This window comes from Apium graveolens, chromosome 8 (genome assembly GCF_009905375.1).
Source record: "Apium graveolens cultivar Ventura chromosome 8, ASM990537v1, whole genome shotgun sequence".
NCBI classification, from domain to species: domain Eukaryota; kingdom Viridiplantae; phylum Streptophyta; class Magnoliopsida; order Apiales; family Apiaceae; genus Apium; species Apium graveolens.
The window spans coordinates 238,311,601-238,327,924 of record NC_133654.1 but is presented as its reverse complement, the minus strand read 5'-3'; the positions used below and the strand labels follow the sequence as shown (position 1 = coordinate 238,327,924).

The following is a 16,324-nucleotide window of genomic DNA, read 5'->3' as shown; positions in this document are numbered from 1 at the left end:
TTGAGGAGTCAGGCCTTGTGCTTTAGCCAGTTGCATTAGAAGATTGGTCTGAGACTGTTGATTTTGAAGAATGGTAGCCACATAATTTTCAATAACTTGAACTCTGTCTTCCAACTTGGCCAGCTTCTTTTCAGCATCTGATTCTCTTTGCAGTCTCAGTAATAGATCTTGTATGGTACCATATGGCATGACTGAATCCAGCTTCTCAAAATTGTAGGTCTTCAAGTCAGCTATATCCTTTTTGAGTTCATCTACACTCAGATTCTGTCTTAATTGCTGTAGCTTCATTAGATGTAGAGAATCTAGATGAGCTTGAAGAATAGCCTTGGTACCAGCATTTGAGCACTTCTGAATGGCCTGTTGGATAGACATGATTTGTTTGACCAAGGATATATTAAATTGTCCTGGTGTGGACTCCTTTGTCAAGGCCCATTCAAGTAAATCTGGAATAGAACTTGGGCCTTCATCTCCCCCTAAGTTCATGCTTCCATCAAATAAAATAGAGTCATCATCATTAGAATTTACTCCAAATTCCTCATATGGCTCACCAGCTGTAGAAGGCATTAAATTAACAGCAGCTTTATCCCTTTGTAGAGAGTCTGAAGTATGCACCAGATTCAAAGTCTTTTCTGCCTCCTCATTGCCCTGAGCAGCCAACAATTGATAGGCTGACACAGGATGAGTAAAAATGTCAACATCCAAGGAAATGTTATCAATTACAGCTTTATAATGTTGCTGAAATTGTTTTTCTTTTTCAGCATCATCCACAATCATTGACTCATGAGCAATGGCTGGATCCACCCTTATACCCTCTGTACCTGCTTTTCTCTCATGTTCTCTCTTTTATTGCATTAGGGTCTCACCCTGGCTCCCCACCCTCACACCCTCACCTTCACCTACTAAGGTGGGACTCCTTTCACTCCCTTTTGCCAATCCTGAATCAATGGATTGCTGATTTTCACTCATTTCCTCTCTTTTTTCCTGGGAGCAACCCAACCTCTCACTCAAGACACTCTCCTCTCTTAGTCCTAAGAGTGACTGTACAACCACTAAATTTTCTGCACTTAAAATAATTGAAGTTTGAAGTTGTGCAGAGATACTCGACGGATGAGTGATATCCATCGAGTGAGTGGTAATGCTATCCGACGGATAACTGCTGTTAGGCTTATCCATCGGGATACAGTCACTACTCGACGGATGAGCAATATCCGTCGAGAGAGTAGAAATGAATGAGGTGGGAACAGAAACTATTGTTGACTCTGTGCTGATTGAAGATATTTGGGGCACAGATGTCACAATAGTTTCTGAAAGAATTGGCAAGTGAGCCAACAAATCATCTAAAAGATGATGCTCACTTGCACTGAGTTTTGGCTTCCCCAACAGAGTTAAAGAAGGGGAATCAGGAATTGAAGTGTTTATCATTTCCACTTCCAGAGAGTTTGTTGGTGAGTATGGTGTATGAGATGCTTCTATAACTAGAGATTTTGGCTGTGACTCCACATTTATTGGAGCCACATCAAACTGAATTTGAGAGAGTGCAGGGACTGTGTCTTTAGCACCAGTTTGCACTGTATGTGTGCCCTGTGCATCCCCAGAGGTTTTAGATTTCTTTTTTCTTGTATAAGTTTGGGGTGAGCTTGTGTCCCTAACCCTTTTGGCCTGTGCTCTTGGCTGAGAGATTTATTCAATAACTACATCCTTTTGGGAGGATGCAGCTAGAAGTGAGCTTTTATCCTTTTTAAGCACTGCAGTTTGTTGAGAAACTGCAGTGTGGCTAGGCTGGGATTCACTCAACTCTCCAACCTTATTCTTGGGGTTTCTTTGATGTTCACCCCTTCCCTCACCTAACTTACCCTCCTTCACACTCCCCTCTTTGGCTTTGGTGGGTTTTTCAACTGGCATCTTTTGAGAGATACCAGAGGGGGTTTTCTTTGATTTAGGTTTGGAAATAGTAGTAGGTTTGGAGGCTTTGGTAGGCAACTGTTTGGTCATTGACACAGTTGCCATAGCTACTCCTGAATTCAAAGAAATAGTGGAGGTTGGAATAGTTGTAGGGATGGATGAACTTACCTCACTTACCTGAGGTGCCTGCATTACAGGAAAGTAGAACATTGGCACATCCTTGTGATGATTGGCCCTGTTCAAATCTGCAATGAGTCTTCTCTCTTGAACCCAACAAACCAGTTTGTTGTTTGGGTTCTCAAGCACAATCTCTTCACAGAGGTGGTTAGCCAATAACAAGAAACATCTAGAATAATACACATTCTTACCTCTTTTAGCTAACTCACCTAATTTAAAACCTAACTCAAACAAGACAAGGTCACTGAAATTATAAAATTTATCTGTAACTAGCATGTATAGCATGGAAATATTCACTGAATCAAAATTACTGACTTTTCCAGAGAAAACCTTAGTAACTACATCACACATGAAACTCCACTCCTTCCTAATACCTATTCTCCTAATATCACTCAGTTTAGAAGTAGGAAGTGCATAATGCATGAAATTAAGCATATTGATAATATCAGTGTCATTGTGTGGTGAAGTCACATGATTATCAGGAATTTTGAAACATGCTTTTATCACATCACTATTGATACAAAATTCATTACCTTTGATGGTTAGAGTGATGGTCTTGTCAGTAGAGTTGTAGATAGCAGTGGTCCACATCTCTTCAACAACTTCACAGAAGATTGTGGGTGATTCCAGCATAGTGTAATTGAGCTTGCAGTTCTTCACAAAATCCATCATCTTGTGGTAGTCCTCTGATTGCTGAATACCCTTATTGACCAATGCAGTGAAATTATTCCTCATAAATGAACCCAGTTTGAGACATAATCTTTACTACATGTGCCATTATTAGAGAATGAAAGCTTGAAGAGAGAGAGAGAGAGTAATTGCTTGAGAGAGAATGAAATAAGAGCAGTTGAATTTGAGAATGATAAAAGAAAACAATTGCAATGAAATAAGCTTTTATACTATCTCAAAAATAATTGATTAAAAATAATAAAGTAAAGTAAATTAACCAATAGAAATTGCCTAAAATAGCCGTTTAAAAATAAACTGTAAAAATTCCACCCATTATCCGTCGTGTAATGCTTACAAACTGTAAGTATACTCGATGGATAATGTACAGGGAATTAACGGCTGAGATTAAGACAATTTGACGGATGAGGATAAACTGTTATCCGTCGAGTTTTGAAAGATTCCAGAAAAGTGATTGATTTTCATTAGCAAATAGTATATCGACGGATGGCTAAACTCGATGGATAAGGGTCATCCGTCGAGATGTAAATTTTGACTTAGCCAAAATTTCATCCAAGACTGAAAAATCAATTAAATTTCTGGCTACATGACAACTTGCAAAATAACTCAGATAAATTTAAGAGTAATTAAGCATACCTAACTCACTTACCAACCTTGAAAAGGTGGATTCGTCCAGTGGCTTGGCAAAGATATCTGCAAGTTGCTTCTCACTTGGAACAAAATGTAGTTCCACAGTACCATTCATCACATGTTCCCTTATGAAATGGTACTTGATATCTATGTGCTTTGTCCTTGAATGTTGCACTGGATTTTCAGTGATGGCAATTGCACTTGTGTTATCACAGAAAATAGGAATTCTCTCAACTTGCAAACCATAGTCTAGCAATTGATTTTTCATCCATAAAATATGTGCACAGCAACTGCCAGCAGCAATATATTCAGCTTCAGCTGTAGAAGTAGAAACTGAATTTTATTTTTTACTGAACCAGAACACAAGCTTGTTTCCTAGAAATGGACAGGTTCCTGTTGTGCTCTTTCTATCAATTCTACAACCTGCATAATCTGCATCTGAATAACCAGTTAGATCAAAACCAGAATCTCTAGGGTACCAAATGCCAAGGTTTGGTGTTCCCTTGAGATATCTGAAAATTCTCTTAATAGCTATCAAGTGAGATTCTCTAGGATCAGCCTGAAATCTAGCACATAAACATGTAGCAAACATTATATCTGGCCTACTAGCTGTTAAGTACAGAAGTGAGCCAACCATGCCTCTATAACTTGAAATATCCACAGACTTTTCAGTAGTGTTTAATTCAAGCTTAGTTGCAGTGGCCATGGGAGTTTTTGCAGATGTGCAATCCATTAGATCAAACTTCTTTAAAAGATCAAAAATTTATTTAGTTTGACTAATGAATATTCCATCACTAACTTGCTTAACTTGCAAACCAAGAAAGTAAGTTAGTTCTCCCATCATACTCATTTCATTCTTACTTTGCATCAATTTGGCAAACTTTTTGCAAAGTTTCTCATCTTTAGAGCCAAAACTAATATCATCTACATAAATTTGAACAAGTATACTAGAGCCATTAACATTTCTGAAAAATAAAGTTTTATCTACAGTACCTCTTGTGAAGTGATTTTCCAAAAGGAACTTTGATAAAGTGTCATACCTAGCTCTAGGTGCTTGCTTCAGTCCATAAAGTGCTTTCAGAAGATAATAGACATATTCTGGAAAATTTGGATCTTCAAAACCAGGAGGTTGACTGACATATACTTCTTCCTCCAAATCTCCATTCAGAAAGGCACTTTTTACATCCATTTGATAGACCTTGAAATTGGCATGGGCTGCCTAGGCTAAGAAGATTCTGATGGCTTCTAGTCTTGCAACAGGAGCAAATGTTTCATCAAAATCTATTCCTTCTTGCTGACAATAGCCCTTAGCAACCAATCTAGCTTTGTTCCTGACTACTATGCCATTTTCATCCATCTTGTTTCTGAATACCCACTTGGTGTCTATTGGATTCTTTCCTTTAGGTTTGGGTACCAGCTTCCATACATTATTCCTTTCAAATTGGTTTAGCTCCTCCTGCATGGCTAAAATCCAATCAGGATCCAACAAAGCTTCTTCTACCTTCTTTGGTTCTTCCTTTGACAGAAAGCTGCTGTGTAGACATTCTTCCTGAGTTGCTCTTCTTGTTTGAACTCTAGAAGAAACATCACCAATGATAAGCTCAAAGGGCTGATCTTTTGTCCATGTCCTTTGTTGAGGTAGATTAGCTCTAGATGAAGAGACCTCATGGTTGTCTTGATGTGTGATTGAGTTTTGATTGCTAGAAACTCCCCCTGAGTTTGTGGATCTTTGATTTGAGAAAGGAGAATTTTCTATAGGTCATCTGTCTTGACCTCCTGCTCCTTTTGATAACCCGACGGATGGTGAATTTTGAGTACCGACGGATGAGGCAGGTTGTCTTCTGACGGATAATGCAGATTGCCTTCCGACGGATGAAGCATTATGCAACTCGACGGATGTTGAGTTTTGTGCTTCATTGGTAGTAGATTTGTCTGCATTATCCTTAGACACTGTTTCTTGATCACTTTCATCATCACTGTCATCACTAACCATCTCCACATTGTCGAATTTGAGGCTCTCATGGTAATCTCCATCTTTCAGTCCTTTAATCTTTTTATCATCAAACACAACATGTATAGATTCCACAACAATGTTGGTTCTTAGATTGTAGACTCTATATGCTTTACCAACAGCATATCCAACAAAAATTCCTTCATCTGCTTTAGTATCAAACTTCCCATTTTGATCAGTTTAATTTCTCAGGATATAGCATTTGTAGCCAAAGACATGAAGAAAGTTTAGAGTTGGCTTCTTGTTCTTGAACAATTGATAGGGAGTCATGCATCTTGCTTGATTAACCAGAGAAATGTTCTGAGCGTAGCATGCAGTATTTACAGCTTCAGCCCAGAAATATGTTGGTAGTTTAGATTCTTCAAGCATTGTCCTTGCAGCTTCAATAAGTGATCTGTTCTTCCTTTCCACTACTCCATTCTGTTGTGGAGTCCTTGCTGCTGAAAACTCATGTAGAATCCCATTTTCTTCACAAAATGCTCTCATGATAGAATTCTTAAACTCAGTTCCATTGTCACTCCTGATTCTTCTAACTTTGAAATCAGGATGATTATTGACTTGCCTTATGTGATTGATGATGATTTCACTAGCCTCATCTTTAGATTTTAGGAAATATGTCCACGAGAAATTTGAGAAATCATCTACAATTACTAGGCAAAATCTTTTCCTTGAGATGGACAATACATTGACTGGTCCAAACAAATCCATGTGAAGCAGTTGCAAAGGCTCTTCAATTGTTGAATCAAGTTTCTTCCTGAATGATGCTTTGATCTGCTTCCCTTTTTGGCAGGCATCACATAGTCCATCCTTTGAAAACTCCACTAGAGGAATGCCTCTTACCATTTCTTTCTTTACCAGCTCATTCATGGTCTTGAAGTTTAAATGGGATAGCTTCTTGTGCCATAGCCAACTTTCATCCTGACTTGCTTTACTGAGAAGACAAGTTACAGACTCTGCTTTGGATGAGTTGAAATCAGCTAGATACACATTTCCTTTTCTCACACCAATGAGAACCACTTTGTTGCTTCTTTTATTAGTCACAACACAGGCTTCTGAGTTGAAGGTTACTGAATTGCCTTTGTCACAAAGCTGGCTGATACTTACACTAGTACAGAAAAGACCTAAGGCGTCGGTCAAAAAAGGCCTAAAGCGTCGGTTTTTTAGCATAGTAAATGCAGGGGACGCTGTAGGTAAATGCCTACAGTGTCGGTTAAATGGTCGACGCAAAAAACTGTTTAGCGTCGGTTAAATAACACACACAGAAGGCAAGAAAACCGACGCTATAGTTTTACAAACAGTGTCGGTCAATTAAACAACCGACGTTATAGTTTTACAAACAGTGTCGGTCAATTAAACAATCGACGCTAAATCTTAGACCTGTTGTGTCGGTCTTATTAAAATGCCGACACTATTGTGCCTATCAATTGCGCCGGTCTTCTTAAAATGCCGACACTATTGTGGTTATCAATTGCGTCGGTCTCACTAAAATGCCGACGCTAAAAGTTTTAGAGCAAATGTGTCGGGTCCTAAAATGCCGACGCCTTAGGTCTATAATTGCATTTTTTTTGCCTGATCAATTGTTTTTTCCTGATCAATTTTTTTTGCATTTGTTTTTTCCTGATCATTTTTAACCTGTTTACTACACATATTAAAAAGAGAGGTACACCCAAAAATTAAAAAAGGTTCACAAATTATATTAAAATAAATTTGGAATTGTTCATAATTTTAGTTTACAACCCAATATTTACAAAAATTCATCCAAAACTAATGTTTTCATGACAAATCCCTCAGACTAACTCGATTCTTGATGATATCTAGACTCTTTGTAATTGTTCTACACTCTCTTCTTGTATCTCCAAGTACCATGTCCTGAAAAAAGAAGTTTATATTAGTACATAAAATTATATATGGAATAAATTATTCAACAAAACATGAATTAATGGCAATATTTATTGTGAACATGAATTAATGACATGTACTAAAAAAAATTACCTGACTATAGACATTCAAGAGTAAAAAATTGAGCCCAAATCTCTCGTATCTCGCTAATTTCCTTTCTACCATAGCTTCTAGAACCAAGACCCTACCAAAAATTTAACATACTTCAAATATTAGTACTTGATTTTAAAAATTGTAAACCAATATTTATGATATTTTAGTTTCCTTACCACTTTCCAATTCATGTTGGCATTTTTTTGAGAAAGCATGACAATGTCATACATGTACCTCATCACGAAACCGTATTCTATGCCTCCTTTTTGTTGGGGACACTACACATAAACAAACAAGATTCATAAATAATAACTAAAAAGTGAGGAGCATATAATATAAGTGAAATAAACAAACCAAAGTAAGTTATACCTGAACCTCGGTGTGATGCCAAATAAACTCTTTTCTGTTATTCTTCAATCCACCTTGAGGTACATATAATTTAAATGCCCTGTAAAATATGTATACTTTCATCACATCACTTATGGGACTAGGTTCTATGTAGTAATTATACAACATGAAATTTGAAATTTTAACATACATTCGTGCAGGTGTGGTCAACCATATCTTCCTTTCTTTTTTCAACGAATCAAACACGTATATAGCACTTTCATTGAGACAAAAAAGTAGCAACATCCAATGATCTCTACAATAAAAACATATATAATATATTAGCCGGAATATAATTATATAATATATATAGCATGACAATTACTATGATTTTATTCTTACTCTTTGTAACACCCCCAAATCCGGGGTCGGGGATCCGGGTTGTCACGAGTTCAATTTCCTTTAATAACACCCAATCTTAATAAATAATCAACTATTATGTACTATGACCCCACCATAAACACACACACCACAAGTTATAGTCTCAGAGATGAATATCCAAAAATAATCACAAGTCGTTTTATTCCACAATTATATGCCAATACACCTTAAAAGGGTTTCTGAATAAATTTACATTTCTTTGCCATTATTACGATTCATAAATATACATAAATCTGGTTCATCAATAGTTAAAAACCTAGCCTATTGGTAGCTCCTACCTCAGCTACGGCGGCATCAACGCTTCCAGAAAACTGCGGAACATTTTCTAACCGCTTGTAAATTGGAAGCTTGGTCCTGTTCATCTTGTCTATCTGATGTTGTGTGATGAAAGAAGAAAGCAAGGGTGAGCAACAAGCCCACCAAAATAATATGTATAATGATTTACAATATATGAGCATTCTCATAGTACTCATGAAAGCCTTGGTCAAGAAGAAATTAACCAAGTTTGATATCTTACCGCGACCAAGTCATAAAATATTCAGTATATATATATATATACTTTTCACAATCTTTGAAATCCCCTGACATGTATAATATACACAGAGTTCCCGTTTATAACTGTATAAAATATCGTTATAAGGTGATCTCATATATCTAACCTTGTCTCAATGTTTTTCCGAAAATTTTTGATATGCACAAGATAATCATTTACTAGATATAAGTTTAAAAGATGAAGTTACAAGCTACTCCAATATACTTATATCTGAATACTACTTGAACTACCACCGTTCAAGTTATAATCAGTTTCAAAAGTTCATCACCCAGATGAGACTACAAGATAAGACTTGAATAGATTCAATCCTTGAAATATCATTATAAATAATGAAGTTAGGAGATACTTCATTAAGTCCCGATATATATATACACCTATATATATATACATTTCATACACTCCTTGAAAACCTCTATTATGAAAATTATAAACAGAGTTGCAATATCCAATGAATTTTGGAAAGGAGAAAATATTGGCATAAACCTGATATCTTGCTGATCAGGCAAAGATACCAATAAGTAACCTTTTCTACTAGTAGATGGATGAATCCCCCACCGGTCATTACCCTGGCCACATAAGGACCTTGTGCTGGACCGCCACCCGGCCTCTTACGCGTTGATGGACTGCCACCCAGCCACTTACACTTTGATAGACCGTACCCCGGCCTGTCGCTTATGCCGACTCAATTAGATGGACTTACTTCCCGAACGTTGGGCAAGTAATCAAATTGTTTTCTCAAAACAGCAACCACGTTGCGAATGTAAAATACACCACAGAGCCGGATCCCCCAGGTTTTGAGCGAGTATTTAAATCCCCTTCGAAAGGAGGATCTTAAATATAAAAGAATGAGTTTTGGGATCCGCCCCAACTTTTAGAAATCATTTTGAAGACTCGAAAATATTTTTAAGAATGTTTGGAGTACTGCTGATTTATTAAAGTAAATCAGTCCCAATATATTAGAAATATCTGAATATTATTATTTAAATAATATTCTCATAAAGATAATCCTTATAAAAATAATCGAAGTAGAAGTGTTAAAACTCATACTTGAAATGAATATTTAATAACCAAAGATATACTTATACGAAAGTACTATCTTTATTTGAATAATCAAAAGTAAGTTTGATTATCGAAACATTATTCTTTAACAAAATAAAGAATATTATTTAATAAAAATAAGCGGAGTCATAAGCCCTCGAATGAATATTCAAAATAATATTCATTAATAAAATAAAGGGAGTCATAAGCCCTCGAATGAATATTCAAAATAATATTCATTAATAAAATAAACGGAGTCATAAGCCCTCGAATGAATATTCAAAATAATATTCATTAATAAAATAAACGGAGTCATAAGCCCTTGAATGAATATTCAAACTAATATTCATTAAATAAATAAAATAAGGTTATCGAATAAACCTTATTCGATTAATAGTTTTGAAAACTATATCAATATATATATATATATATATATATATATATATATTATACTCGGGAACATCGACTCCCGGTTTTAGAAAATGTTCACCTTTGGGTCCCCTATACTAAGGGTATACGCAACTACTGCTTAGCTCTAGCATAGGTATTATGCAACTAATAAGCATTTGAACCAACATATATATATCAGGATTACGAAACAGACATGCATATATACCATATCACATGCTCCAATATATCGCAAGAATTTGCTAATAACAATCATGCATCTATCACAAGATAATGCATATACACATATACATCACAATAACAGTATAACGGGTAGAAAACTTGCCTGAGTGCTCCCGGATAGACTTAAGCTTAGAGTGGGTCCGATAACCTATGAACAAAACATAAGTCGGAATTAAACCCCGGTCGCTTAAGAAACTAGACTTTAACCATTTAGAGTCCTAACGTTCGCTTTCGCGCTTAACGATTTACTTAAGTCGCTCGAGTACCCTCGGCTCCACCATTTTTAATAAATTAAACATTAAGGGTTTTAAGGCGATTCTTTCACGAGTACCTTACCAACTGCCTAATCCACTTTACATAATTGTTTCTTACCCCAATTAGTCATTTAAGATCCTTAACCAAGGTTTCAAAGTAAGGCGAGGGGTAATGGTTCGGTCGCGAAACGCCGTTACTTAAAACGGTCGTTTCTCCTAAACCGTACATCGGAATCAAACGAACTACATATCAAAACGAAGCTCGTAACATGAACTATCTAATAATGGCAATGGTCAAAACCTAGCAGTGAGTTCACGGGTCCTAATGTTAAGAACAAAAACAGCCTAAAGTAAATCGGACATTACGACGACAATCTTTACGCGATTATCCAAATTTAAAACACTCCAATTCAACCCACAATCAATCCACAATCACAACCCAATCAAAACTCCATCCATACTACATCATAACAGCCCTAAAAACTCAACATTAACCATTTAAACTTATTCCCCACATGAACTAAAAGCTTTACTTAAGTTCTTTAACTAATTAACAAGATTTACAACTCCAAACACATCACAAAACCAACCAATCTCTAAATACACAATAACCATGCCTCTCATGAACCATACCAAACATACTAACTCTAATTTATACAAAAGTAGGGCTAGGGTATGAGATTATACCTTCCTTGGTGAGTAAAAGTACTAGGGAGCTTGGAATCACCCTTCAAAATCCTTACCAAAGCTATATCTAAACAAAAACACAAGATCAAAATTTCAAGTTCTTGAAAAACACTATTCACCAAGAACTTTGATGAATCGATTACTATGATAATCATGGAATCTTGAGCTTAAACTTATGGCTCATTTAATTTATGAATTATAGGAGCTAAAGAAACAAACCTCTTGAATCATGAAGGTGTGTAGCTTAAGTTTTGAAAAATTTCCCTTGCTTTTCCATGGAAAAGCCGAGAGCTTGATGAAAAAATGGAGTGTTTAGTGTTTTTTTGTGATTTGTTTTGATTTGCCTTGGTTGGTTGACTTTTGTTTTGCTTTAATCATTTTTAACCATGAAAAAAATTTGTGTGGTTATAAATCAACCACACCTCCTTCCCTTATGTCATGCTTATGTCACCTTTTTTATGTCATCTTGTTGGTTTGATGACATCATCATCCCTAACCTCCTTGATTAACTCTTAATTGCTTGCCTAATGACCGCTGATCTGTCATACGGTTCGCATAACTTTCGTTCTCGTTTATCGTTTGAGGGATCATACCCGGGATTTTATTACTTGGGTTCCCTTAACCTTTCTCAATATATTATATTCCTTTTATGATCCTCTCTTATAATCCTTGAATTTAAATCCTTTCAATCATGTTACCTTATACTCAATTCTTTCGGTATCTGGTGGATTCTCGGGAAAAATCAAAAGGTTCAAATTTGGATTCTGACGATCTTTATATACACTTATATACCACATAGAGTACTAATAATATCCCAGAAGATCAATAAAAGAACCCCTACATAGTGTGGCATGAAAAGTTTTCTTATTCAGCATAACACTATTCATAAGGGTTTCAAAAATTCCAAAAATTGGGGTTATTACACTCTTGGATGTAAGGGGCTGGGATATAACGTTTATCCTTATTAGCAACCAAAAGACTTGTCATGTAATCAGTTGCTTCGTCCTTGCATTTTTGCTGCTCATGATTATGTGGTATTGCTAGTCTAGATGGCAACATGAATGCAAACTTATCGTCCTTCAATTGTTTGCACAACTTGCTAACATACCTATAAATATTATTTATCACAATATATGTGTATGCTAATAGATTCTAAAGTGAATTAGGAAGAAAGACTGAGTCTTACTTTACAAACAGTTCCACAATGGGTATGTTTAACCAACTCATTCTCAAAAACTGATTGACATCTTCGAGTGTGATATATATTGGACCATCTCCATTTTCCTCAAAAATGAATGCATCAGATTTTTTAGAAGGGGGCCTCTTTTTGAGTAAGAAACTTAAATCTGCACAGTGATCACTCGAATTTATGTCATCACCAACTACTTGAGGGCTTTGCTTCAGGGGAATCACCGACCCTTTACTTTCAACCTTTGATGACTTTTGAATTGGCGTCATCTCATGGAGTTTTTTCTTTTCCAATATAGGATCCTAATCAAAGACATATTTATTGGGTTATATTTAATGGAAACTTTTCATAATTGAACCAAACAAGATATACATGTCCCAACATCACAAGGTCCTTCGGCCATTGAACAAAGCTACCAGCTGCATTTCCTATTGTCTCGTGTTCGTAACATGGAACAGGAAGTGGAGTAAGTTGGTATTCAGTTATAACATCATCAACTGATACTCTAACATTCTGAGGGGCAATCGGGTTATTATGGATCATCTCTCCTTGATTGGTTGGGAAAAGAGTCCCTCTAGCTGTAACAACTTTTCCTCTTTCTACATGTATTACACATAGCCGACAAAGTGTTGGAACCTGCAATATTCAAAAGAAATTTTCATTAGAAAGAGATTTTTATATCAGGTTCAAGTCATGTCTTTTGAGAGCACAAAATAATTCAGTCGTATAAGTACTATATGTTTGATTCACTGGCCCCTGTGAATCTATACGGTAGAAATTTCACTAATTTTCCAGTTGAGTCAGGATTTCGATTTGAATCAGTGTTGAATTAATATGAAAGAAGAATCACAAGTCCACAATCTTAAGCATGAACAACTTTTTTGACGGGTTCAACCCAACTAATCAAGAGATTTAATAGTCCAAAATTATGTTGACAATACCTTGATAGTTGAGAAATAATCTTCCGGATCCACCGAATGACAACTACTTCGAGCATTATCAACTTTTCGGGCACCAGCATCATTTACAAATTGATCAGCCTCGAGTGACACACCCATCTGCTTCAACTGATTGAAGATGCCTTCCAATTTTGAATTCATCATTTTCTCGCACTATTTCTGAACTTTCTTTCTGATTTCTTCCATAATGGTGGCCAATTCATCTGTCGATACAAGAGCACTATGTCTCCTTGGCCCTGACTTAAATACATCTTTTATTTTCACGCCTCCACCAACGCCTCTAACACGTCCCCCGTGCTCTTTATTCCCAAGTGCACGTGCTAATAAGTCATCATGGCCTTGTGGAGTCCATGAACCTTCTGATGCTTGATTGTGCAACTCATTCTGTAAAATAAATTCATTAGAAACACTTCATTTCACAAGGATACCCCTGCTGATTTTAAAAAGTATAGTGAATTACCATGGTCAGGCACACATCCTTTGTCTTCTTATTTGGAAAGTAATGACCACCCTGTCCATCAGCTCTTGCACATGCTCTAAGCCAATCAAAACCGCGTCCAGTACACTCAGTTGATAGCATTGACAGATTGCTGCAATCAGAATCATTGAGAGAAGCGATGGGGTCATCAATAGACCACTTTGTTCTTTTTGAAGCATATCCACTAGGCCCCAGGTAATGAACATGTTCATTATGTTTCTGACTTTCTTTTGCCTTTTCGCTTATTTCCTGTTTAATAAAGATAAAAAAGTTTCATGTTAGTCAAAATTAGTTAATTCAGATGAATATAAAAAAGATGACAATGATGAAGAAGAATGTGATATTGGTGAAGAATTAGCTACAGTGATGAATTTAATTTACAATAGAAACTTGGACATAATATTCTGTTAGCTAAGTGTCAGCTTTTTATGACGTTGTGTTTATATCTACAGCAGGCTCTGTAGCAATTACATCTTCTAGATTAGTAGGTACCACTTCGTACTTCTCACTCCGCATAGAAGCTTGTAAAATATTCGTAATATCAATAGCATTTTCAGTTATTGCAGGTTCTTTGCGCTGCAGCTGCCACCACATCTAGCTTGAAAAGATTGTACATTTTCAGTCTGTTTTCCCTCAAAACCATGAACCATCGGGAACATTGACAAGTTCACATGGCTTAGGTGTCACTGAAACCACCTCATTTTCCTCATAATCTGAGAAGATGGTATAGTCAGGAGGGGCCATCTCATGTGTCACTGAAACCACCCAACTGTCCTTCAGATCCGTCAAGACAGTAAAATCAGGAGGAGCCATCATTGAACCACCAACATTTCAATCTTATGAATCCAGTTTGAGTATGAAAGGGGAAGAAACAATAGATGATACCACATCCAGTTCAGTTTTATATGTCAGACTTGTCTCAGTGCAGCAAATTCTACTTTCCGAAGCTGTAATTTTGCAATCCCTTGTTTAATTTCATTGTTTTTTATTGGCAATGTGAACTAGTAAACTGCATCATTACAAGACTAGGTAATTACTAGGATTTTTCAGGTGGGTATAGACAAGATTTGTTGGATGAGAACTTCTCTGAGTTGTTTAACAGTTCAACTGATTCTCATTATCAGTAAGCCTTTCTGCCTACTATAATCAATTATTTTTGTCGAATAATGATTGAGATTTATTGAACTCCCTGACCTACCCGATCATTTGTGTAAGTTCTTTATTGTACTGAGATGGATTCCATTCGAAAATTCTGAGTATAGTCTTATAATTTATCAAAAAAAAATTCTGGTTTGCAAAATCTAGATGTGTTATACTTCTTTATAATTTATAATTTATCAGACATGCCTACTTTCAGGAATTGACATTGAATTAACTTAAACTCTGCAATCTCACGTCTCTGTTTGAATGTTTTCCACGTGTCCTCGGTAATGAAGCTGTATTTTTCACATGGATCCTTGCCTTCTCGAAAATAATTCTTAGTCAGCTTTCCCTTGAAATCTCTCCACTGCTTTCTTGCTCTTTCTAACACGTTCTTTTTCCGTGAATCATCCAATTTCCACCGGGTCTGAACATAATGAGTAAGTTATAAATTACTAATAGTGAAATATTAGCAAGCAGCCAAAGAATGTTAAATATAGTTGAAGTCAAATGCCTTATTGTCTTATTGTACCTTAATATCTTCCCATATTGCATCTTTCAAGCCTTGATTTACAAGGTCCCAACTCTCGATATTTATATCAACTTGGAATTGAACCACTGATCCTACATAAGTCCTAAAATCTTTAAGCATATCCCCAATTGGCTCACCATATTCATTGAAAGAAATGGTACAATCCAAATTCTGTTTTGCGATCCTTCTTTTCAAGTTTTTGCACAACGTTGGACCTCTGCTTCTTTTCTTGACTAATTATTTAGAACTTTGCTCCCGTCTTGCTCTCTGTCTTCCTCTCTGTTTTGCTCCCTCCTATCTTCATCTTGATCCATTAATCTTATACCTGTAACATAATAGGTTAGGAAATGTAAGAGCTATTACATATGGTACATATGATACATTAAGTTATTGCACCTGTAAGATCAAATATCATGTATAGCTGGGATTATTGCAACAGTGTCTATGGAGCTGATAATTGATACCATTTGTTGCAGAAACCTATGAAAGTTGAACAATTTAAAGTAATTACTCGTATGTGAAAGACTGAAAGTTTTCTAACTCATTACTAGATCTGGTCCAGAAAACTTCATTACTACTGAATCATTTCAATTTTGGATATTAATACTGTACTCATTACTAGATCTGGTCCAGAAAACTTCATTACTAGATTTTCGAAAATAAAATTTTGAAATATCTAAAAGATAAGTAAAAATCA

At 36.1% G+C, this 16,324-nt stretch overlaps 1 pseudogene; it reads right to left on the bottom strand.

The window, feature by feature from the left end:
* LOC141680467 (uncharacterized) overlaps nucleotides 1-7,939 on the bottom strand; it is a 49,179-nt pseudogene extending 41,240 nt beyond the window's left edge.
* Between the last annotated feature and the right edge of the window lie 8,385 nt (nucleotides 7,940-16,324).